This window comes from Sciurus carolinensis, chromosome 1 (genome assembly GCF_902686445.1).
Source record: "Sciurus carolinensis chromosome 1, mSciCar1.2, whole genome shotgun sequence".
NCBI classification, from domain to species: domain Eukaryota; kingdom Metazoa; phylum Chordata; class Mammalia; order Rodentia; family Sciuridae; genus Sciurus; species Sciurus carolinensis.
Genome location: NC_062213.1, coordinates 160,804,337 through 160,828,428, shown reverse-complemented (window position 1 = coordinate 160,828,428; position 24,092 = coordinate 160,804,337).

The following is a 24,092-nucleotide window of genomic DNA, read 5'->3' as shown; positions in this document are numbered from 1 at the left end:
ACCCCATGTTTGTTGCTGACACTTTTTAAAGCAATTTCACCCAGTGGCAAAGAAACATCATTCCCATCTGTTTGGGAAGTGCGACTTAACTTATTGGACCAATATTGCTGGCACTGTGGGTTTTCAGGGACTTAATGATTATTATTGAATGGCGAGATGAGAAGGGGGAGATAATCTGCTGGGTTTTTGAGAAACACACTCACATCTGCCCCATCAAATCTAAAGGTAGTGGGGGATGGAGGAAGACAATATGATATCACAGCAGAATTGAGGTTTGGGAAAGGAGTAGACAAAAAAGCAAATGAATACTCTATCTATACCTGTAACCTGGTCACCGAACACCATATGGAACATGAAAGTGGAAGCCTGGGATAGAAAGAAAATATTTATGGACAACTGCAATTTTGGTGTTGTTGAACATGTGGCTGAAAGTGTATAGAATTCAGTTTGCCCCCTGACCCAGTTGCTCCATGTTTCTAGAAACAGGATGAGAGACAGCACTTAAGGGTAGTCCTACCTCCACTCTGCCTTTTACTTGGGGCCACAAGGAGGGTGTCTCTCTCATCCTCTCTTCATGATCTACTCTTTATGGTTTAAGAAAAGTAATGTAAGCATAGATTTTAAAAAATTGATTCAAACAAAGGGATCATAAGCATTGACTTCTGAGCTCTGGATTTCAAAATTTCTTAGTGATATCCCATTATATCTATATTCCAAATGGACCAAAGGATTTTCTCAATTATTTAGCTTCGTGCAATTCACAAAAATTGATTTTCCTTAGAAGTCAATTCTTGTGGGGCCAACATGCTTCAATATTATCCATGTGAATTTGAGGTCACTTTTTTCCATATCGTCATGCAATTGGTAAGCAACTGAACTTGGACTGCTATCTGGTTGCGTGATCCTAGGAAAGTCACTTAACATCTCCTAGGATTTATGTCAGAAACCACCCTTCTGATTCTGGATTCAAGAGCAATTGGTTTACATATGTATTTTCCTTCTTCTAGTCCCTAAAAATGGATCCCTTTCCCAGCTTTCTTATTTGATGCCCAAATCCTAACTCATTCCTGTCTCACCAGCTTTATGTTCTAGTTATATATCTTAACTTCAATGGTTGTATCTGGTCTCTCCATATCTGTCACTCTTAATAATTCACTTTAAGGACTTTGTGCCTTGTTAATATTGTTTATTTGGGGAAATAATTAAGCATTTTGTTTTGGAGCACGGATTTCAAAGTAACTCTGAGAAGTCAGCCACCTAGTAGCTGAGTGACTGCAGAGAAGCTGTTTAACCTCCTTAAGCCTGGGGTTGCTCATCTGTAAAATGGAATTTAAAATGGTAATTATTGCATAAAATTCTTGAGGATTAAAAACCTTATACAAAGCTTGACATATAGCAAGTGACAAGTCAATGATAGGTATTAGATTAATAATCATTAGATTAAATTATTATTCAAAATTTAGTGTTTTTTTTTTTTGGTATATAAATATTTCCAACTCCTGGCTTAACTCCAGGAAACTTACCTCATGTGTTGTTCGTCCAGAGTGAGAGTTGTTCTAACCTCAGATTCCTAATATTTGTGGTCGATTTAAATAACCACCTTTTCTCATATCTCAGCTTGGACATTGTATGTGAGGGGTGGGGATGGGGTGGTGGGCATTCCCAGAAGTGGTTCTCAGTGTATACTGTAAAGTACCAAAGACCTTCAGAGAAATCATATGTTTCACTGTAAAGAGGAAAGACTATAAAATAGTAACACTTTCCTCAACCAGAGGTGCCCTCTCTTAATTGCTAGGTTTCTGTGTAATAAATAAACCATTTGAAGTAACACATTCAAAACCTACTGTATTTGATGGTCCCCAAGATTCCATTCAGCATTAATATTCTCATTTCTAGATTATGACTACATATGTCTAGCAGAGGAAACAATAGATTAAAACATAATTGATTATATTCTTTGATGATTCAGGGAGTTCATTATGAACCCAGGAGTTATGAAGTGTTGCAAGGAGAGCACTTGAGTCTACCAGTGTGGACTCATCCTCAGAGTATGTAGTGCCTTTGGATGTTCATGCTAAGCAGACATCCATCTGCTTCTCTTTTGCCATGCCAACTTCCTTACCTCTTTTAATTTACTGCTACTGGTGTGCTGTCAAATAAGAAACTAAATAATGAAACTTGTTAGTTGTCTGTGCAAATTGAGTAATGAGGCTATGAGAGAGGACATCAAGGTCTAACTTTAGTGAGATGCCTTCATGGATATTGTCCACTGGTTTTACTTTACTCATTTCCTGGGTTTGGGCTTTGTTCTCTATAGAGAGGATGATCTGATAAATGTTTATACCAGGTGAGTGTGGAGAAGTCCCAAATTTGTAGCATTTGCTACAAATATTTCCATGGTGTAATATTTTAATTTTAAGCTACCATTGTGGTGTCACTGAATACAGACTTTGCTGAACATGAAATTGGGAATAGGTGGGCACAAACTGGTCCACTCTAGCCCAGATATCTATCTGTATTGTAGATATTGTCAAGTAAGACTGTGTAAGGTAACCTGCTGTTTTTAAAATTAGCGTTCACCTGAATTCTTAAAGCTATTAATACTATGAGATTTCAGAAGAACTGAGCCTACTGGAGCCTTTATAACTGCTAGTCATTCCTTCTACAGACATTGGGTTATTTTAAAATTTAACATTAATTAATAGCTTATAAGTCTTGGGCACTGATCTGAACAATATGATTCAGTTCATGGAACAAGTCCATTAGCCACATCTTAATGATTAAGAAACTGAGGCTTAGAATGGTGAAATAACTTAATTCACAGCTAGTAATGGATGAAACAGGAGTTTCAATCCAGTAAGTTTGGTTTAAAATCCCACATTTTTAACCACTGTGAGTCAACTTTTTAAACAACATAGCATGTTTGACTTGTGGCTTCTGTCTAACAAGTTAACATGTGTATACCACACTATATATTCAGCTGAAAGAGGCTATATGTGAATTTGTTTTTTAGCAGCAGAACAAAAACTGACAGATGCTAAAAATAAACATATATAAATTGTAATTTGATCCTTTCAACTATTTCCTCTTTCCATATTTTTAATTAGTTTACTAAATTTAAAATCTCCCTTATTATGCATGTTATATAGCATGGCCAGACTAAGTCAATGGCTATGAAAAATAAAAATAGATCAAAAGATCAAATAAAAGTCTGATTATCTTAATCAATATCCATTAATTCAAAAGCACCATAATAGAATATTGGTTTGCAAATAATATTCCAGCAACCATCATACAGACACATAATTTAAGCAACCATAAATGCAATGTCACTTTATAGAGGGCTTCTAATTTAATTGAGTATAAAGTAGGCCAAAGTCAGTCATTTATACCTCTCTGAGTAGATTATACTTACAATTACTTCCCAGAAAAGAAAAACAAAACATAACACTCGGAAGGATGATCAGCCTTATCTAGAGATGCAAGTCATTTCCTCCAATGAGTTACTTCAATGTGAATTCACTGGGCTGGAAAAAAAAAGTGCCTGAACAGTCCTTCTATAATTAGTAACTTTTGATGAGTTCAAGCAGATATTAAATAAATTTATTTCTTTTAAAGGTGGTCCAGTAAAAAGGTTTAGCTTTTACTTGATAGAATTCTTCTCCCTAATCATGTTTCCCAGTGATCTGTTTTTCCAGGTATCAAGGAAACATACAAAAACTGGGTTCAAGTGGATATTATCCTTGTGTCCCATAGCTTTTTGCAAGTGAAATGAAATCTGCGTGTGTATGCATGTCCACATGTATGCTGGCATAACTTTGCCAAAATGGTAGAAATCTAGCCCCAAGAGCACATGCTAGTTAGCAGGGTCTGCAGAAGTTCAGGTGATGAGGGAACACACCTTTTCCCTCTTACCCACCTCCTCCCAGCTCCAATTAAAAATGGGTAACCCTATTATCTGCATTTGGTAGTTCCCACCTAATTAGATTTTGACAAGAATGCAGCAACGTTTAACTACAGAAAATTCACATATGTATTTCTCTACATGTTCTTGGGGGAAAAGAGAGAAATAAAGCCACATGCAAAATCTTTCCAAAAACTCAGCCAGACTTCATTCATATCCACATACTTCATGTCACATTAACTCACCCAGCCAGACGCCCAGAGCTACACCCTCCAGCTGAGTGGCAAGGTTAGGCTTTCGTTTTTTAATAACCTTCTTATACATTTAGACCTATATATCCAGGATCTATGAAGAACACAGATGATTATTTAGGATTAATGGATCATCCAAAGCGCCAGTTGGCACGTTTTGAGTAAAAAGTGTAACAAATGCAGCTGTTTACTAATAAATAAAGCCTCAGCTGTAAGAGAAATAAATTAGATGCATTTAATTGGTAGGCTGCAAAGCTCCCCTCTTTATTACAATGTGGCTTCTTGTTATTTTATGATGTCAGGGTAGATGGCGGACTGACAGAGTGTTTATGAATCACAGTTTGCAGATGGCACTCTTGGTTGTCGGCAGCTAGGAGCACAAGTAGCATGAGGCCTCAGTAGCAGATTTTGCCAAAGACGACCCCCTGAGAATTAGCTGTCTCCATTTCTCTTGTGCCAATCTCTCCCTGGCAGAATCCTACTCAAAAACCCACCTTCAATAAATTCTAGCTTTCTGGCAGGGGATCAAAGAGAGCTCACACCCAGAGAGTGCCCTCATCTTGAGGTGATCTCTTTGTTGCTGCTGAGGAAGCCTGTGTGGGGATTCTCAGAGCGGGCATCCTGCAATTTCTTTGGGGGAAGATAACCAAGGATAAGGCAGGACAGAAAACCTCCACCTCCATTCATTTGGCTCTCTATACCCACCCTCCCTGCAGTTGACAGGAATGATTTCCAGTTTCTCAGCACAGCATAAGGTCCCTGCACTTGGGATTCAGAGCTTCCCTAACTAATGACAGCTTTGTCATCATACAGCTGAGGATGGAGTGGGGAGGAGTCTGTCCAGCTCTTGGAACTGAGGCTTCCCTGCTTCTGCACATCTTTGCATTCCCTGATCACTAGTCACTTCTATGGCTGGGAATAATGCACAGGAGATATGCACTCATAATTGTCAACAGATTTATACAGTCACCAGTTATAGTCACAATGGATCTTTATTTTGATGGGCTATTTTTTTAGATTTCAAGATCAAGCCCCTTTGCATAAAACAAGGTAGAGTTAGAACATACAGTAATAGTAATGATTAATGAAATGAGTAATGACTAATGAAGGCTAATGAAAATTACAGTAATAATATTAATACCAGCAGCTTCCATTTGGGTAATTACTATGAGATAGGCTAAAATGGCTTCCCAGAGGATTGCCAGAGTTATCTTATGATAGTTTAAGACACATCAGCATTTCCCCTTCTGTTTCCTTGTTTTCCCACCTTGTAGTATTTAGTCACATTTGCATGCTGGCAAAAGATTATATTTCTATGAATGGGCCATAAAGGGTGATTCTGGTGAAGTTGCAGAAGAAGAGATGTAGGTAAAGTTTTAATCCTCTTAGAGAATATCCAAGTTGTCATGAGCAAAAAAAAAAGTTGGGGAAAATATAAATGTTAAAGGTCATTCTGATAAGGTCTCACATGGAAATGAGGAACATATTATTATAAACTGTTGGAAAAGAGGTTTTCATTATAAAGTAACAAAGAACCTGGTTGAATTGTTTGTGTCAGGGGGTTCTGTGTAAGGTAGAACTTATGAGTGATGAAATAGGATATTTAGCTGAAGAAATTGCCCATCGAAGTGTTGAATGCTTATAGTAAAATACAAGAGAGAAACAATTCCAAGATGGGATTTTTAACCAAAAGGAAGCAGAACTTACACATCTGTAAAATTCTCACCCCATCCATTTGTAAAATAATGAAAAAGCAAGGTCAGAAGAGGACACCTAGGGTCTGATTAAGAGATCATTTGATAAAGAGATTAGTAGGGGTCGCTAGGTACTGTTCATCAAAAAAATGGGAGGTTGACCCTGAAGTCTTTTCAGAGATCACCTCGAGGATGCTTCCACCACAGGCCCAGAGTGTACTTGCTTTAGGTACAGAATGATTTGAGACAGAAGGCAAGACTTTGTTGCTAACTTCCTAGCACTGTCTCAAGTCTCTGTTCCCTACCTTCAGTGGGAGTTCCAGTCAGTGTTCCTTGTTTCTCAGGTCTGGCTCTAGTGAACCTTGGTGCAGTGCAGGCCATGGTGGCCACTTCTCTGGAGGACATAGGTAGTAAAACCTTGAGTGTGTCTATTGTAATACCTTCTCCATCATCATGTATAGAAGCCATGGGGATGAGGCTCTATCTACCTGGGAGACTTGTGTTATAGTGTCATTTTTAGCCTTGGAGGGCTGCAGGCACTTAACTCCCTCCCGTAAGACTATGGAGCCACCCAAATCTGTGAGAGCAAAGTTTTCCAGACCTTCAGAGCCCAACCCTTGACCCTCTGCAAAGATGCAGATGTAGGACCCCTGCCCCAGTGGGCCTCTAGGGCAGAGGTTGAGTCAAAGATTAGGGGAACAGTCTAGCTTTCAAACTTCCTTAGGTTATATTATTCCTTTCTTTCATTCTCCCTTTGGTTATGGGAAAATCTATCCCATGCCTGTCTATTATCGAACTTTAAAAACACTTAACATATTTGATTTTATGGGTTCACAGATGGAGAGTAATTTGCTTACAAATAAACTACACCTTGCTTCTTGCTCATATCTGATTCAGGTGAAAGAGGAGACTCAAGACTTTGAAAAAAGGAAAAGAAAGGAAAGAAAAAAATAAGGGCTGGGGATATAGCTCGCCTGATAGAGTGCCTTCCTCACATGCACAAGACCCTGGGTTCAATCCCCAGCACCACAAAAAAAAAAAAAAAAAAAAAGGAAAGAGAAAAAAACTTTGGACTTTTTGAGTTGATATTAAATGGAATTAAAAATTTGGGGACTATTAGAATGAATTATTTTGCATATAAACAGGACATACATTTTGAAGGGTTGAAATGTAATGCTATAGTCTGCATGTTTGTGTCACTACTTCCCACCAATCCCTATGTTGAAATCCTAACCTCCAAGGTGATGGTATTAGGAGGTGGGACATTTGGGGATATGATTAGGTCATAAGAGCACAGCCCTCATAAATGGGATTAGCGCCCTTATAAAAGAAACCCATCTGGCTGGCATCTGGTGAAGGCTTTTATGCTGTGTTATCTCATGACAGAAGGCAGATACAAGCAAGAGAGGGATGAACTCATCCTTTTGTCAAGAATCTACTCCTGTGGTAAAGGCGTTAATGCGTTGATGAAGGCAGAACCCTCGCAACCTAATCAATTCTTATCTATCCCTCAAAACTATTGCATAGGAGTTTAAGTTTCCAACACATGAATTTTGCGGGACAGATTCAAACTGTAGCAGCAGTTTATGGTATTTTGTTCTAACTGCCCCAAAAGACAAAGACAATGCCTGTTTTAGAAGTAAGTTCGTTTCAATATCTCTCATTATTATGGGTATATCACTTCTTGGGTCAGTGTTGGTAATTTTAAGCTGCACTTTTAAATCAACAAGTTCTACCTTACACAGAACCCCCTGACACAAACAATTCAACCAGGTTCTTTGTTACTTTATAATAAAAATCTCTTTTTCAAAAGTTTCCAATAAGAGAGACGATGTTTCCATGTGAGACCATATCAGAATGACCTTCAACATTTATATTTTCCCCAACGTTTTTTTTTTTTTTTTTTTTTGCTCATTACAACTTGGATATTTCCTAAGAGGATTAAAACTTTACCTACATCCCTTCTTCTGAGATTTTACCAGAATCACCCTTTATGGTCCATTCATAGAAATGTAATTTTTTGCCGGCATGCATCTCAAAACTCTTCTGGTCTTCACCCGTTATATAGTTCTAAAACCACTCCCATATTTTAATTTTTATTTATGTTTATTTATTTATTCATTTATTTTGGTATTAGATATTTAACCCAGGGGTACTTTGTCACTTTACCACTGAGTTACCTTGTCAGTTCTTCTCTTTTTTTTTTATTTTTAAGCACCAATTTTTGTCTTAGTCTATTTGGGATGCTGTAATAAGATATCATGAACTGAGTAGCTTGTTAAAAAAAAAACAGAAATATGCTTCTCACCAACCCAGAGGCGGGAAAGTTCCAGATCAATCCTCTATCAGGTACAGTGTCTGAGAAGGGCCTGCTTCCTGGTTTATATGGGTGTCTTCTTGCTGTGTCCTCCTGTGGTGGAAAGGGAGAATAAAATCTTTTGGGTTTTTTTTGTTGTTGTTGTTTGCTTATTTGTTTGTTTTCAAAATGGAGCTGATCTCAATTATGAAGGGCTCCACTCTCATGACTTAATAATCTCTCAAAAGACCCTTTTTAATACCATGCTCTCCAATGTTAGGATTTCAACATATGCATTTTTGGGGACCAAATACTTAGAATACAGCAGAAAGTAAACATAAAATAGTTTATTATAATATCTAATAAATATTCAATGATTGAATATTTCCTATATCACACAAAAATTTCAAGATCGTATAAAAAGATACAAAACTTGTTTTATGAGCCTCGTAACATACCGAGAACAAAAATGAACAAAAGGAATTAAAAGAAGGAACAAAGTCTTTTATGAACATAGCCTAATGTTAAACAAAATATTACAGTACTGAATGAAGCAGTTATTAATGCTAATAGCCACAATTAGAGTCTAACACAGAAATGCAAAATTGTCAAAGTTAGAATAAAAAAAAAACTCTTTCCATTAAAATTAAACAACCACATAAGCATACTGAAGGATAATTGAATAAACATTTAATAAAACTTAAAATCTTCTTGATAAATTATTTTAACAAGCTTTCCCCTTAATTTCTGAGATAATTTAATAGACAAGAAAAGGTATAAAGCTACTTAGTTGTAAATAAGGGATATGACTTTCATCAATTGCAGAAAATATCTACTTAAGACATAAACATTTAAGGCAGTCAACTGAAAATCTATTCAAATTTATAAAGGAGATCTGTAAGTTAGTTTTATAGGAATGATTAATAAACACAGATCCTAGTTTTCCTGTAACCAAAAAAATAATGAAAAGTAATTTTGAAAATATATTTTTAAAATGTAAAAATTAAATTGAATCTAAAATGTCTGGGGATCAACCTGGGAAGAAATATGTGAGAATCATATGGAGAAAATTATAAAATTTTAATAGGTGTGCAATTCCAGTAGAACTGAATAGAAAGGTATTTTCTTATTTTAATAAAGTAACTAATTAATAGTTTGTATTTTTTAATGTTTTCCTTGAAAAAGCTATTGCTCAAAATGCCAAAATATGTTTGAAATGAGTACATAAGATTAATATGTCTAGATTATGTGTGTGTGTGTGTGTGTGTGTGTGTGTGTGTATGTATCTGTCATCCAATTCATTGCTTAATCAACACCAGATTTTCTCTCAGTTGTACTAATGTTACCTTCTGCCTTACTCAAGGCAACATGCTCAGATAATAAACCACATTTTCCAATCTCTCTTATGGTTAGGTGTAATCATGAATAGGTCATACTTGGGGATTCTGGGAAAGTTCCATTAAAAAAGGCATACTTAGCTCATACACATATCTTCTGCTCTTTTCTTGTCTGGAATCCAAATGCCATGCTGGAAGTAAAGCGATCATTTAGTAACCATGACACAAATTGACCCAAGGATGAAGATCACACTCAAGATAGTTGGGGAGTATAGAAGGCTCTGTTTCTAATGATGAAGGGGCCATATCAACCCTGGACTATCTTACTTTCAGCTTTCTGATATGTAAGAATAATAAATTCCTTATTTCAATAAGCTACCTGTGATTATTTTTCTTTATTCTATTACTCAAAGAACACAATCCCTGATAAAATGATTCAAACTGCAGCGACTTAAGTATTGTGTGCGGGGCTATTAATACTAAAATAGTGCAGTAGTGAACAATCAAGACTTGTATAAGTAAACATCTACCTAATAATTTTCAATACATTTAGCATTTATAATAAGTACCATAAGTGGGGCAGCTTATTTAAAGTAACCAACAGATAAAGAAAGATTTCACTGGGACAGATCTGGCCATTGTTGAAGTACTCCTTTGTTCTGACAAACAGGCACTCTGTCTACAAAGCTCCTCCTTGGTTCCCATCTTTTCTGTAGATTCTGCCTCTCCTATCACACAATGTCCTCAGCTCATTATCCTCCATTACTGAAACTGCTCATCCTTGGTTTTCTTCACTATCTGCTCCAGGTGAATCTTTGTCCTACCCTGCCTCAAGTTGGTGCCTCATACTTCCTAACCCTGGACCTTTCACAATGGATAAATTCTTGCTGATTGACTCCTTAATTCAAAAGTCAATTTTCTTGATAATGTTCAGTATTCCATCCTCTGTACTCTTTTTTTGCCATCCATTTATGTTGATTGATTAGGTCAGAAAGCCCAAGCTTTTCATTTAGTTCTTCTTAACACCCTTGTCATTTAAGTCCATTAGTATTTGAATAGTGGATTTTAAAATATTATATTAAATTTTATTGCTTTTTGACAAAGGCAGTTCAAGAATAATTTCTGAATATCTTATAGAAACCATAAAATGTCAGAGCTACAAGGGCCCTTAGAGATCATCTGCTATTACCTCTCATTTTATAGATAGAGATACTGCAGCCCAGAGAGGGGAGTGACTTGCCTATTGTTGCACACCTTGTTAGTGAAGGTGCCATAGGTTAATCTTAGCACCTTCTTAATTTTTATCTTAAACTCTAGTTATCCAGGTTTTACCCCTGATTTTGTAGGGTCACCCTTGATTATTTAAATACTTGTTTCCATTAGGGGATTCTTGTCCTCCCCTCCCCTGTCCAGAGGAGGTGCGCTGATCAGAACAATTCCACTTCATCTTTCCACCTCCTTACTTGCTCTCACCAGCACAGGAGGAATGATTTTTCTAATTGGAGAAGTGACAAGAACCTGGCAACTACACTAACCAGAAGTCGAGTCAGGGCTACAGCATCTCAGCAGTGTGGGCCCATCTCTATCATTCTTGTAGATGACCTGGTCATACACATGGTGGACTCCTCCTGTGCTATTCCTCTGCTATAAGAGCACAGAGACTGGTCTTTGCTTCACCACTGCCAGCTATGGTGGAAAGGTTGGAAAGTCAGCATATGTGGGTTCATTGGAAGTTGGAGGCCTTTCCACACTCTTTTGTTTAGTTTTACTCTTAATAAAACTGGTATTGTGCTTCAGTTCCTACTGTATCAGTTGATTTGTTCAGGAAAGACTAAACACCCCTAAGAGAGGAGAAGTGATAAATTGGGCCTGCCCTAATAGCCAATACTCACTTCTGTTTTGAGTATCTACTGTGTTCCAGGCATCGGATTAGATAGAAACTGCAAGGCAAGTTGCCAGTGAGGGAATGTGTTTAAGGGCCCTTAAATAGACCAGAAAACCTGTCAATTACACAGCATCCTAAAATGAAATCAGGATATGTATTATTCTCCTAGTTGAAATGCTTGTATGGCTTCTATGCCCTATAACACTTTTTTTCAAATGGGTGTGAACACCAAAGGGTGAATAATATGATGTTGATGAAAAAGAAAATGTCAGAATACCTGTTTCTCTTTAATTTTTTTTATAATATGCTTTCTAATTTCTATTTTGAACAGTTTATGATGAACATTCTATTAGAGTAAAGCATGTAAATTTATGTTATATATTATATTATTATAAATGTATGAATTATATATTTATATGCATTTATTGAAGGAGTACTTAAAAACTTTGATTCAGCAGAGTGAGTGATAAGTTTGGTGAGGGCTGACCTTGAGTTTCAGTTCTTATTAGACATGGACATATTGGCCTATTTATGATGAGACTCCTGTTTAACATTTTAGCCTCATCTCTTTTTCAATCCTCTGTTTGCAATCATTCTTTCAATCAGTGTTTATTGAAGACATTCTGTGCCAGGCACAGTGAGAAGAGGCAGGGAATGTCATTGAGCAAAAGTACAGCCCTGTCCCTCAGGGAACTGGCTTCCTAGGCGGGGCTGGGGGAGACACTCTATCCTCCGGCAGGTTCCCCTAAGCATTCTTATAAAAGTGACATTTGTGTTCTGAAGACATGTTCTTTCTAGTCATAACAAATCACTGGAAGCCCCAGGAATCTGTCATTTTCCCATAGAAGACCTCTGGGTGTTTTTGGTCCTGCTGTCCTGAAGTTCTTTCCTCCAGTCTGTACCCACACTTTCATCCAGCTTCTCCTTCTCACCTGGGTTTCTGCTGAAAGCCTGCTCCTTCTCTGTTGCAGCACTTACCACATATATTAAAATTTCCTCCTTGTGTTTTTGGCCCTTTCCACTAACCTGCATCTTGTTCTGATTTCCATTGGTAGCCCTTTGTTTGGAGTATAACATGTTGTGTTGAATAGAAACTCCCTATCTTCTAGTCACATCCAACTATTTTCTACTTAATTCATTTTGCACAAAATGCTCTCTGTGCCTGGAAAGTTCTTTCCTCTTCTTCCTGTTTAAATCTGTTACCCTACATATTTTCACCCTGTTGGGGAAGCTTCTTTCAGATCACGTGGGAAGGTGTTCTTTCCTTTCTTTCTAGACTGACTTTCTACAATACAGAGAAGTTGAACATTCTGCAGAACAGCTAATAAACCATGTTGTAATTGTGTGGTAAGTTGTCTGTCTCTATTATAAAACCATAAGCCTATGAATGGGAAGGACATTTCTTATTATCTTTTAATTCCAATGTCTAACACTATGCACAGCACATAATATGTCTATGAGAAACAATCAAACGAAAGAATAAAGTACATGTGGTATTATTATAACCTTTAAAGTAACAGTCTATGAGGGGATAAAAGCATCTGAGAGAAGAGAATTCTCTGTGTATGCAAGTGTATATGAACACACGGTATCATCATCTTAGTTTAAGATTCAGGATTAACAAAAGGGACAGTTACGATGAATGTTATGAATGTTTATAATCCACATTATTTACTGTGTTTTCTTACTACATTTTAAAGCACCGGGGCCAAAGACTATGTCTTATTTATTGCTTTATCTTTAGCTCCCACACCTGGTACACACTAGATGATATGTTAGAATTAGTCAAATTAGTGAGTAAATAATTCTTACTTCAAATTTAATGTATATCAATAGTTTGTCAGGCATCTTGCATAATCTTTGCCATTAAATCCTCACAATTACCTGGTGTAGGAGATGAGAATACAGAGGTTAGGTAAGAGAAACAATGTGTCCAACAGTTGTGTAGCTCTTGAGTGCTGAGGCAGTAACTCAAACCTAGTTCTCTGGTTCCAAAAATCTGCATTAAAAGTGAAGTCAAATAATCCTTCTATTTAAAAAAAAAATTTCCTGGAGTGCATTTCTTAATCTCACATTTGATTTTAGAAGAAAGTTGAAAACTGTGAGTAAATTATATTTTCTTGCAAATGGTGCACCGCAAACTTGAGAATTAAAGATAAATTAATTGTTACCAGAACATGGTCACAGCACAGCTATGAATGGATTGCTCAACAAGTTGGAGACGACAGAGAAGGAGAAATGTGTATAAACTGAGCCCAGTCTTTCTGCACTTCATTTCTGGGGGACTGACAACAGAGCAGCCTTTCTTATGCAGATGGCCAGACTGAGCTCTTGTCCAAATACTGGAAGATGACTTTGATTTTCAGTTGTTGGGCTTCTGAGTAAAGAAAGGAGAACATGGTCAAGAGCAGGCTCCTTTGACCTCACCTGGAAGCACATGGTCCAGGCTCTGTCTGCCTTTGGTATTTTATCCAAGAAACATTACCTTTCCAAATTGCACATCCTTCTTCTGAACTCACATTCAGAATCAGTTTTGTTCCAGAATAATAACAAAGTTCTGGATGCTCCCATGGCTGACAACTTTGTAACCAAAGACAAATGGGAAAGGCAAATGGATCCTGGGTGCCATGTGCCATTACTTTCTTGGCTGGATGATGTTAAGTTTTATGTGGTTTCTGAGTCTGATCTATGGTGATGGAAATAGCAGATGAGTAATTGTGAACATTCACATGAGAGTGCGGAGAGGGATAGCACTTTTGAAGCAAAGAGGAATTCCAACTCTATCCAGTCTTCATCATTACATATCTGTTTTGATTCTAATGCATTTCATATGTTCACTGTAATTGCTCCTGTTGTAGTGTCTGAATATACATACAGGGAAGTTGTTTAATCTCTGTGAATAGGATCTTTAACAAAAACCTGAAGGAACTGAGCCATGATAAAGACTTGGGGACTGGTTACCAGGCAGGGACAATGCAGACTCTGAAGTGAGAGTGGCTCAGTTTGTTCTAAGAAGAGCAATACATCCAGTGTGGCCAGAGCAGAGTAGACAAAGAGAACAATGAAAGGAGATGAGGTCCAAAATGAAGCCAGAGAATACAGAAACATTGTATGTACCTCTTAGAGTTTTCTAGTCCACATAATAGAAAAGAGAGGGAAACATTTTGGAGCAGGGAAGGGCATAGTTAGGCTTGCCTGCTGAAAAGTATTCTAATGGGCAGTGGAGAATGGGCAAGCACAAACAGGCAAAGTGAGGAGACCAATATGCAGCTTCATTACACTGTGTCCCATAACATCACACTGTGCCCCATAAACACATATGCAGTTATTATTTGTCAATTAAGTAAAAGTGAAAAAACAAATTTAATTATAAAAAGAAGCTACTGTTCCCATTCAGGAGAGAGACTTTGACTAGAGAGTGAAAAGTAGTGATGAACAGTGAGAACAATAACACTCAAGATCTATTTTCATGGGGAAGCCTAAGGGATTTGCCAGTATACTGGATATGAAATGTGGGGGGAAAACAGAAGCTAATGATGGCAAAATTTTAGCTTTTACAACTCAGTATATTAAGGTGGGAAGCAGTGCAAGAAGAGGATGAATCTAACTTGGAGTGGGAAATTAAAGGCTTTTTTCTCCTACATTTTAAGGTTGGATATCTTTTACCCACCCTAGGGAGAAGTCAGATAAGTAGTTATTTACAAAAGTCCAGAATTCAGGACTAGAGATAAAACTTGAGTAGGTGGCATTAAATATTTGAAGTGATGGGACTGGATGATATTAACTAGGAAGTTAATACAGGTACAGAAGAGAAATCTTGGAAAGATGGACTGGTCTCTAGGGAACTCCAATAGTTTGTTAGTGAGAGTTTTGTTCAACCTCAAATGATTCAATGTATGCTTTGATGAACCATTTTGTATGGCATTATCAAAATTTCTAAAAAGTGTAATACAAAGACCTGACCCTCAAGGAAGAGAGATTGACATATGGCAAAGAACTCTTCCAGTGAGCACAACACTTAGCTCTACCTCTTATTAGAGTGTGATCTTTATAGATTTCTTAATATATTTCAATTTCAGTATTTTTGTCTTACAAGTAAGGTACTAAGTACCTATATCATAGAAATTTTATGAAAATTAAATTACATACCAATGGAAGATACTGAAGCTTCTTTCTCTTCCAAGAACACATTTGAGGAAACTGTTCTCCACATATCTTCCATTTTAGTCTTGAGGACTCAAATTTCTCATCTGTAAAATAAAGTGAAAATAATCTCTTCTTTGTCAGGTGGTTATGAGAGGAAAATGAGATGGTATCTATGGGATACTTAAGATAACCTTTTGAACACTATATATTATTAGTCATCATGATATGATTTTTACATATAAGCAAGAAGCAAGAAAGAAAACTGAGACAACTGCCTGCTACATGCTCAGCTCTTAATAAACATGAGAAACAATGACTATGATGTTGTGGATGATCGTAGAGAGAATGATAAGGAAGAAAACTATGATTGGTGCCTACAATGGGTATGGTAAGGGAATTTAAAAGAGCTTTAACTGTGCTTCCTACCAAACTGTAAGCTGTGGAATACATCTTCTCATTCACAACTTATGCGTGAATGAATGCATGAATGAAGGAATGAATGAGGAAGAATGAGCTCTACCTATTTTGGCATGTATTTCTGAAACAATTTATGTTTACCTCTAGATATCAGGAATCTTTTATCTCCCCCAAAAGGCTGACAAAAGTCTTCCGCTGAGTTGAAAAAAATCTCGAAATCAAGCAGCCAGATTCTTCCTTTTGCTTTGAGACGTTCTGAGGAAGAAAATAGGTCAGCATAAACTGAAGCAATATTTTCAAACTGACATATTGGTCTCTCTGTTCTTTGGCTGTACTCTAAGACAGAAATTTAAGAACAGTGTTCGAATGAAGGAGGTAAAAATCTGCCATGTCAAGTTCGGGGCTTGACTTGGATCTCTATTATATTTAGAGTGACACTGGCATAGCATGGGATAGCAAAGCACTAGAAACCCACAAACATAAAGAATGGGGAAAGAAATATAGAAAGTTTCACCTGTTAAAAAAGGTCGAGGGGACTAAAGAACTAGGACTACCAGTCTTTACATATTACAAGAATGTCACATGGAAGAAGGAGGAGACTGAATTTATGGCTTTCCAGAAGGCAGTTTAATTCAGTGCATGGGAATTTGAGGGGGCAGATTTGAGTTTATGATAAGGAAAACCTTGCTAAGCAAACTGCTTAGCAATGTTTCCAAAGGTAGAAAAAAAGTTAGAATTTATATCCATTGTGCTCTTTATATTTTTCTACTATTTTCAGTCTTTCTTCAAAGAATTATAATTCATACCCGGGAATGATATTGACAAAATTATATTGTTATATGTAACAACAAATCCCAACATTACATAGGACTATAATGCACCAATAAAAATATGGAAAAAAAGAATTATGATGTATGTTATAATTGGAGAATAAAACAACCACATGATACAACATAAAGGAAAGAGATAACTCACATTTATTGAAGAAATATTATTTGTCCAATATTTTGCACGTCACTACATAAGCCAGTAATAACGTTGGTTGAGTATATGCATGACATATTCTTCCTTCAATCACTGCTTCAAGATGTGCCATACTCAATCTTCTTTTACCATCTTTATTAACACTTTAGTTGACTGACATGATTTTCTGGTCATTTGAAGTTATTAAAAATGCAGTCCATATAGATTTAAACTCTACAATCCCCAGTTCAAGATTCACTCAAGTCTTCAGGAATTAAAGGTGTTTGTATGTGGGCTGTGGAAATACTTCTATTTCTTGTCCTTTCCCTTTTCTCCTTGATGTTCTACCTTCTCAAGAGGAAGGGATTAGGTAAAAGCCTTTGCATTTATTCTACTGAATCTGACGTTGTGTCTCCAGGAAGTTGTTCTTCCTCTTCAAGCTAACAGATTGGTCTCTGTTGCAGGTATCCAAGCCAGGGTTGCTGAGAGTCTCCGTAATTGCTGAACCTGGTCTCAAACTTGCAATCCTCCTGTCTCCATCTCCTGAGTCACGGGAATTACAGGCAAGCACGACTGTGCCTGGCTGACATTTTGGCATCTATTTCCTATTTCTTCTCCTGTTTGGAGTCCGACCCTCCAATTTTAGGTCAATGGGAAAATTCATTTACTGCCCATAATTTATACACAATTCCATTTAACCCTTATGAAAAGTTATGAAGAAATACTACCATTTTATCGACAAGGATATAGAGCTCCAAGAGAGTAAAAATATAACTTATGTCACTTATAGTAAAGAGAAAAGTCAGGAACAAGAGTGAACACAGGCCTGGCTAACTTCAAAGTCTACTTTTGTTCACTGTATGATGGTTGGCCACCTATATAGCAGAGTTTAAAAACAGGCTGTCTGGAAGCATAGTTTTTACCATGTCAATCATCTTCTCTGAGACTTAGATTCCTCCTATTCAAAATGGAGATGAGTACAGTATAAAGAAATGTTAGTACAGTCCTCAGAGGACTGCTGGAGGGATTAAATGTGATAATAAACCTACTGTGCCTAGTTTAAAATTTCAGTGCTCAAGAAACAGGGTGATTCTGTCATGCCAAGGAGTCCTCCATACATACCGTGCTGATATCAATGTAAAATAAGGTTTAGAGAGGGAAACTTAACAATGGAGAGAGAGTACACACAGGCTCTGCTTCTTACCTCATGAAGAGAAGACTTAGCAAAAGGCACTGTTATGGCTACCATAATATAACTTCCCATAGATGGGAATTCTACACCTGTAATACTCTTCTTATGCAAAGGGAAGAGGGACAGGGATCTTATGAGTGACTTCCCATGCTCTGAACTTGGCCTCTGGAATCAATCAGACTATATGTAGAGGTCAGTAGGGTTGAGGGGGCTCCTGTGTCTACTGTGGAAATGAGCTTCCCCAGTCATCCCAGATTTACCTCTCCTTGGGAATTACAGCTATTGCTGTAGTTTTGTTAAAAATAGTAATGATTCACATGGTAATGACAATAATAATAAACACATAGTAGCATACCCAGAGTTACTCACAAATAATGAGCTCTCTGTTTCTGGAAATGATTCAGCTGAAAGCTGGGTGGCCATTCTTTCAGCCATTGAATCAGGATTCCAGCACTTGGTTGAAGGTTGACAAGATGACCTGTTAGTTTCAACTCAACTCTATTCTCTCAGTCCAAGCGACTTGAGCTAGTTTCGTGTATCCAAGCCTTCCTTCTTGGCTTAAGCTACTAAATGCTATTTCCATTTTGAGCAAGCGATGTACCCTGTCCCCAAGGGTGTCCAGTCTGTCTACACCACTGAATGGTAATGCTGACAAAGAAGAAAAACAGAGCTCATTCTTGGAGCCAAACACCACATTTGTTTTTCTCTTTCCCAGATATGCAGCTTATTTAGAGTACAGTGGCTCTGCTCTTGTTATATATTATTCCCAGTAGACATGTTTGCTCACATCCATGAGACTGTTCTGTGGGAGAGCTGTGAGATTATTCCCTCCATTTTTCCATATCATGTTTAACACAGATGCAAGTCAGATTTTTGGTAGTATGGCATAATCTCATCAGAATGATCAATTCCTTCTGTTCCAAACCAATGGACATTTAAACTTGCCTAAGAGAAGATGTGCTCATTGGAAACCTTTAAATTTCCATATCAATTTTTTTTAAACCAAAAGAAATACTGTGAGGCCAGACTTACAGCTTCATTTCTTTGGACATACAAAGACTTTTCAGGTTGGTTTAGCCCCAACTGCTGGGTGAACAACTACATCTGTGAAAGTTAATGTCCTGTACCTTAGCCCAGATGAATAAATCCATCTCTTTATTGGCACCATGAAGATTTTCCATTTTTTGAACACTTAAATTCTTTTTTTTAGGTATTGGGATAATTTTTCAGCCAAGACCACCTGATTTCTGAAACAGATTTTTGTTTTTTTCCAGTTAAATAGAAATGGCTAAGATGAAAAATCAAAATAATAAAGTGAAAGAAAAAAAAAAAAAAAGAGGGAAAGTCAACCAACCACACTGAAAAGCATTTAAATCCATTTCTTTATGGACTAAATTTCCTCAACATAGAAAAAGTCAAGATGTTGGAAGCTTGATTTTTTTTTCTTTTTTAAATATTACTTTCTTTCAATTTATTTTTATATTGGTAGATGATGTGAGAGTCATTACATTTTATAGGCCTGAACAAAATCTTACAATTTCTTACTAATATTATGCAATGACATAATGCCATTTGTAGAGGTGTCACATAAAGCAATTGACTTTTACTGGCTTCTGATGGCAGGGCTTGCCATTTTATATTCTGTTTTATGTAAGCGTTTTCCAAATTTATCGACCTCACAGGATTTCTCAAGTTGCTTAATTATGGTAGGAAGAAGACATCTCTGTGACCTGACACAAGAGCCTATTAAAGCCCTTTCTCTTTTAAAAATGAAATTCAAAAAGTGGGTAGGTGAATATAGCTGACATTTACTATATGCCCACTATGGGTCAGATGCTGGAAAGCTGGGGTACAAGAAATGGTACCTACGATGCACCTAGCTCTGCCTTGATAATAGACTGCAACTGTTCCCACAGTTGAGCAAACTGCAGCTCAGTTGTTATGCTCAGTGTCACTGTCAATATTAAGTGGAGGTACTAGGATATCCACTTTGGTTTGACTTAAAGGTCATTTCATAGAATTACGAAGCAAAAACAAAACAAAACAAAACAAAACACAAAACCCAGCAATGCTCACAGCATGGTGAATCATTTTCACAAGGGAATGCTTTGCAAGTGGATAAGTTACCATTTTGAAAACTTCATGCAACAGACAAGGACTCAGGAGGACCTATCCAATATATTAAAAAATGGAAAATTTCATGTGTCTTCATGATCCCTATCTACTGGGTTTAATTAAAGGAGCTCTGTGTTATACCAAGGAAATGAGACTCCACTTTGTAGAAAAATATATATTTTTAATTTATGCAAAACATAAAACATACATTGCAGTTCTCCAAGTCTTAATATTCCATGGATATGTCATGGATATGTTGCTGAACTCCCCTTAGGAGTCTTTTTCTTTTTACCTACTATCACAGCCTCTACATTTGGATCAAGCAGCAATTCTTAAGACAGTGGTGTGCTGCAGAGATACCAAGAAAAAGGAATCCAAATCATACTGAATAAAAGTATCAATTATCTAATAGACCTAAGACATTTCCTAATTAAGATTTTAACTTTATGCTGAAGGAATTTCAGGTCCTGAAAGGGGAAATAAAAATCTCTTTGAAGTTTTGATTTATAATCTTTCACTGATCCAATTCCATGGAACAAGTGCTTGGCTGTAGGGGAAAAGCATATGTAATTGCAAATTGATGGACAAGTTTCCAACTGCCATGTCTCAGGAAGGATTGTGGTTGGTCCTTCATTATTTTGAGTGTATCACTTTCATATCATTGGCCTCAAGGACATTATGGTTCTATGGTGCTACAATCAAACTCTTTGTTTTTTTTTTTTTTTTTTTTTGTCTATTTCTCTCATCCTCTATTCTTCCAGTAGTCCTTAAGAATATTTCCCTTTCTTATAGTCCAAAAATGAAGCAAAAGCAAAGATTCAAAATAATTATTTACTTCTTGGGAGAGGAAGATTCTCAAATTCTTTGATACATGTTTGTAGAGTCCCTGAGATTAGATAACTTTGAGAATAGAGGAAAGGAAAGACAAAGGGTAAACAAATAATTTAGATGGGAAAAGGAGTACAGGTAAAATGGACTGGACAAGTATCACTTTAATTTGGAAGCAGAAGGGGGTAATTTCCCTTGGGAGCAAGGAAGTAACTATGGAAACACAGGACAAGCTAGTCAGTGTGGGCACTCACCAGATGGATGACTTGCCTGTTGACATTGCTGGGTATTGGCTAATCTGTCAATGCAAACTGGCTGAATGAAGGAGAGGGATGCTGGACACCTTGGTGGAGCCAGTTTTATGAAGGAAAATCTGGGTTTCCCAATCAGTGTGGAAACAAAGGAAACTGCTTGCAATTTTCTTACCAGTGGTGCAGACCTGATGTACCAGCATAATCACATAGGACATGGTATCACTCTTTTTTTTTTTTCCTTTTCTACTGGAGCAACTCATAAGAGAGCTGTGGTAGTCCATGTGTATATCCAGCCAGCTATTAGTTTCTCATGTGCAGCAGGCTTTGGAAAAAGTTTGTTGAATGAGCAAGCCAATATATGAAGTAATTTGTCCAAATTAACAGTGAGTTTAATGACCTGACAAGGATCCAAAACCAGGGCTCCAGATCCAAGTCTAGTGGCACTTTCAGATGTTTTCTATCTTTGCATATGCACATATGGATGGATAAATAAAATAGATAAAGAACAGAGCTGCTCTGATAGACGTAGTTATATAAAGAATCATCTAAAATGCACTTTCTATTCCAAGTACTGATTCTGTCCAAGTAACAAAGCCACCCCTCTCAGTAACTCTGGCTTCCAGGAAGTGTACCTACTTGAGCACAGAATATCTTCATTTGATTTATGTTGACTAAGCAGAGACTACATTATTATATTGAAGATAGAGGTACTTGTGGCTTTGAGATGGATTGCTTGAAATTTTCTCCCTTTAGGTTAGGGTTTTTTCTTTATAAGCATGTGGCTGCAGAGCTATGGTCAGACTTAAGTAGTTCTAACACCAGCTAGAAGTGAGTTTTCCTAGAGTACTACAGCAAAGCCAGTTGGACACTGAGTTCAGTTCCTAGAAATGAAATGATCATTGAAAATCATCTCATCTAGTGGTTCTCAACTGGGAGTGATTTTGTTTTCCATAGGCTTGTGGCAATCTCTGGAGACATTTTTGATTGAACAATAGTGTATCTTAGTCTGGGCTGCTAAAACAAATTTCCATACACTGTGTGCCTTAAACAGCAAAAATTTATGTCTCACAGCTTCAGAGGCCAGGAGGCCATGATTAGTTTGCCAATATGATTCCATTCTGGGAAGGGCCTTCTTCCTGTTTTCCAGATGTGTGTTTTCTTGCTGTGTTCTCATGTGGAAGAAAGCAGGAGGGAGTAAGCAAGTTCTTTCCTGTCTCATCTTAAAAGAGGACTAATTCCATCATCAAGGTTCCATCTATTCTGTCCCAAAGGCCCCATCTCCAAACACCAATTCATTGGGGATTTGGATTTCAATGTGTGCATTTTTTGGGCAACACAAACACTTGGTCCAAAGTATGGAGGGTACTCCTGATATCTACTGGGTAGAGCTATAGGATTCTACTAAGTATCTCCATTCATAAAACTACCCACTTTACAACAAAGAAATATATGACCTAGAATGTTGATAGTATTGCTGTGAAATTATCTGATCTAGTCCATAAACTGCTTAAGTTTAAATTTTTCTACAGATTCTGATATAAATATTTTCAGCTTCTGGCTGACTATTTCCAGAGATCTAGCACTAGTTTACTCTTTCAGTGGTACCTTGTTCCAGTTCTGGATAAATGCTAATTTAATTGTTTGTTCTTAGTGCCCCAAGAATGCTGAATACACATTCCCACATGGTTCCTTAGTTATTTGATTGTGTGTGTTTCATCTATTAGAAAAAGAACTCCTTTAAAGACTAAGCTTAGTTCATATTTATCATTCCAATCCCAGCTTGTGTGTAGTGTTTGGTACGTCCAAAGTAACTAGTAACTATTCAGTGAATAAGCAAATGAATGAAAGATTGAAAGTCTTACTTTTCAATATATACCCTATTTAAAAACTGGGCATCTCTTTTCAAAGAGGATCAAAGACCTAATAATTAAACCAGAAACTCTACAACTGCTAGAAGAAAATACAGTTAACACTCCAATACATCGGTGCAGGCACTGACTTCATTACGAGACTCCTAAAGCGCAAGAAACAAAACCAAGAATCAATAAGTAGCATGCCATCAAATTAGAAAGCTTCTTCACAACAAAGGAAACAACAAAGAGCATGAAGAGAGAGCCTACAGAATGGGAGAAAATTTTTGCCAGCTATTCACTGACAGGGGATTAATATCCAGAATATATAAAGAACTCAAAAGATTTAATACCAAAAAACAAACAAACAAATAACCCAATCAATAAAAGGGCAAAGAACTAAACAGACATTTCTTGAAACAAGAAATATGAGTGGCCAACATATATGAAAAAAACGTTCAACATCCCTAGCAATCAGAATAATGCAAATCAAATCTACATTGAGATTTCATCTTACTCAGTCATAATGGCAATTATCAAGAATACAAATAATAATAAATGACAACAAGGATGTGGGGGAAAGGGTACACTCGTAAATTTCTGGTGGGACTGTAAATTAGTACAACCACTTTGGAAAACAGTATGGAGATTCCTCAAAAGTCTAGGAATAGAGAATGGCTATTATCAAGAACACAAGCAGTAATAAGTGTTGGTGTGGATGTGAGGAAAAAGGCACACTCATACATTGCTGATGGAGTTGCAGATTGGTGCAGCCACTCTGGAAAGCAGTATGGAGATTCCTCAGAAAACTTGGAATGGACCCACCATTTGACCCAGCTATCCCACTCCTCGGTTTATACACAGAGGACTTAAAATCAGCATATGACAGTGATGCAGTCACATCAATGTTCATAGCAGCTCAATTCACAAAAGCTAGATTGTGGAACCAACCTAGATGCC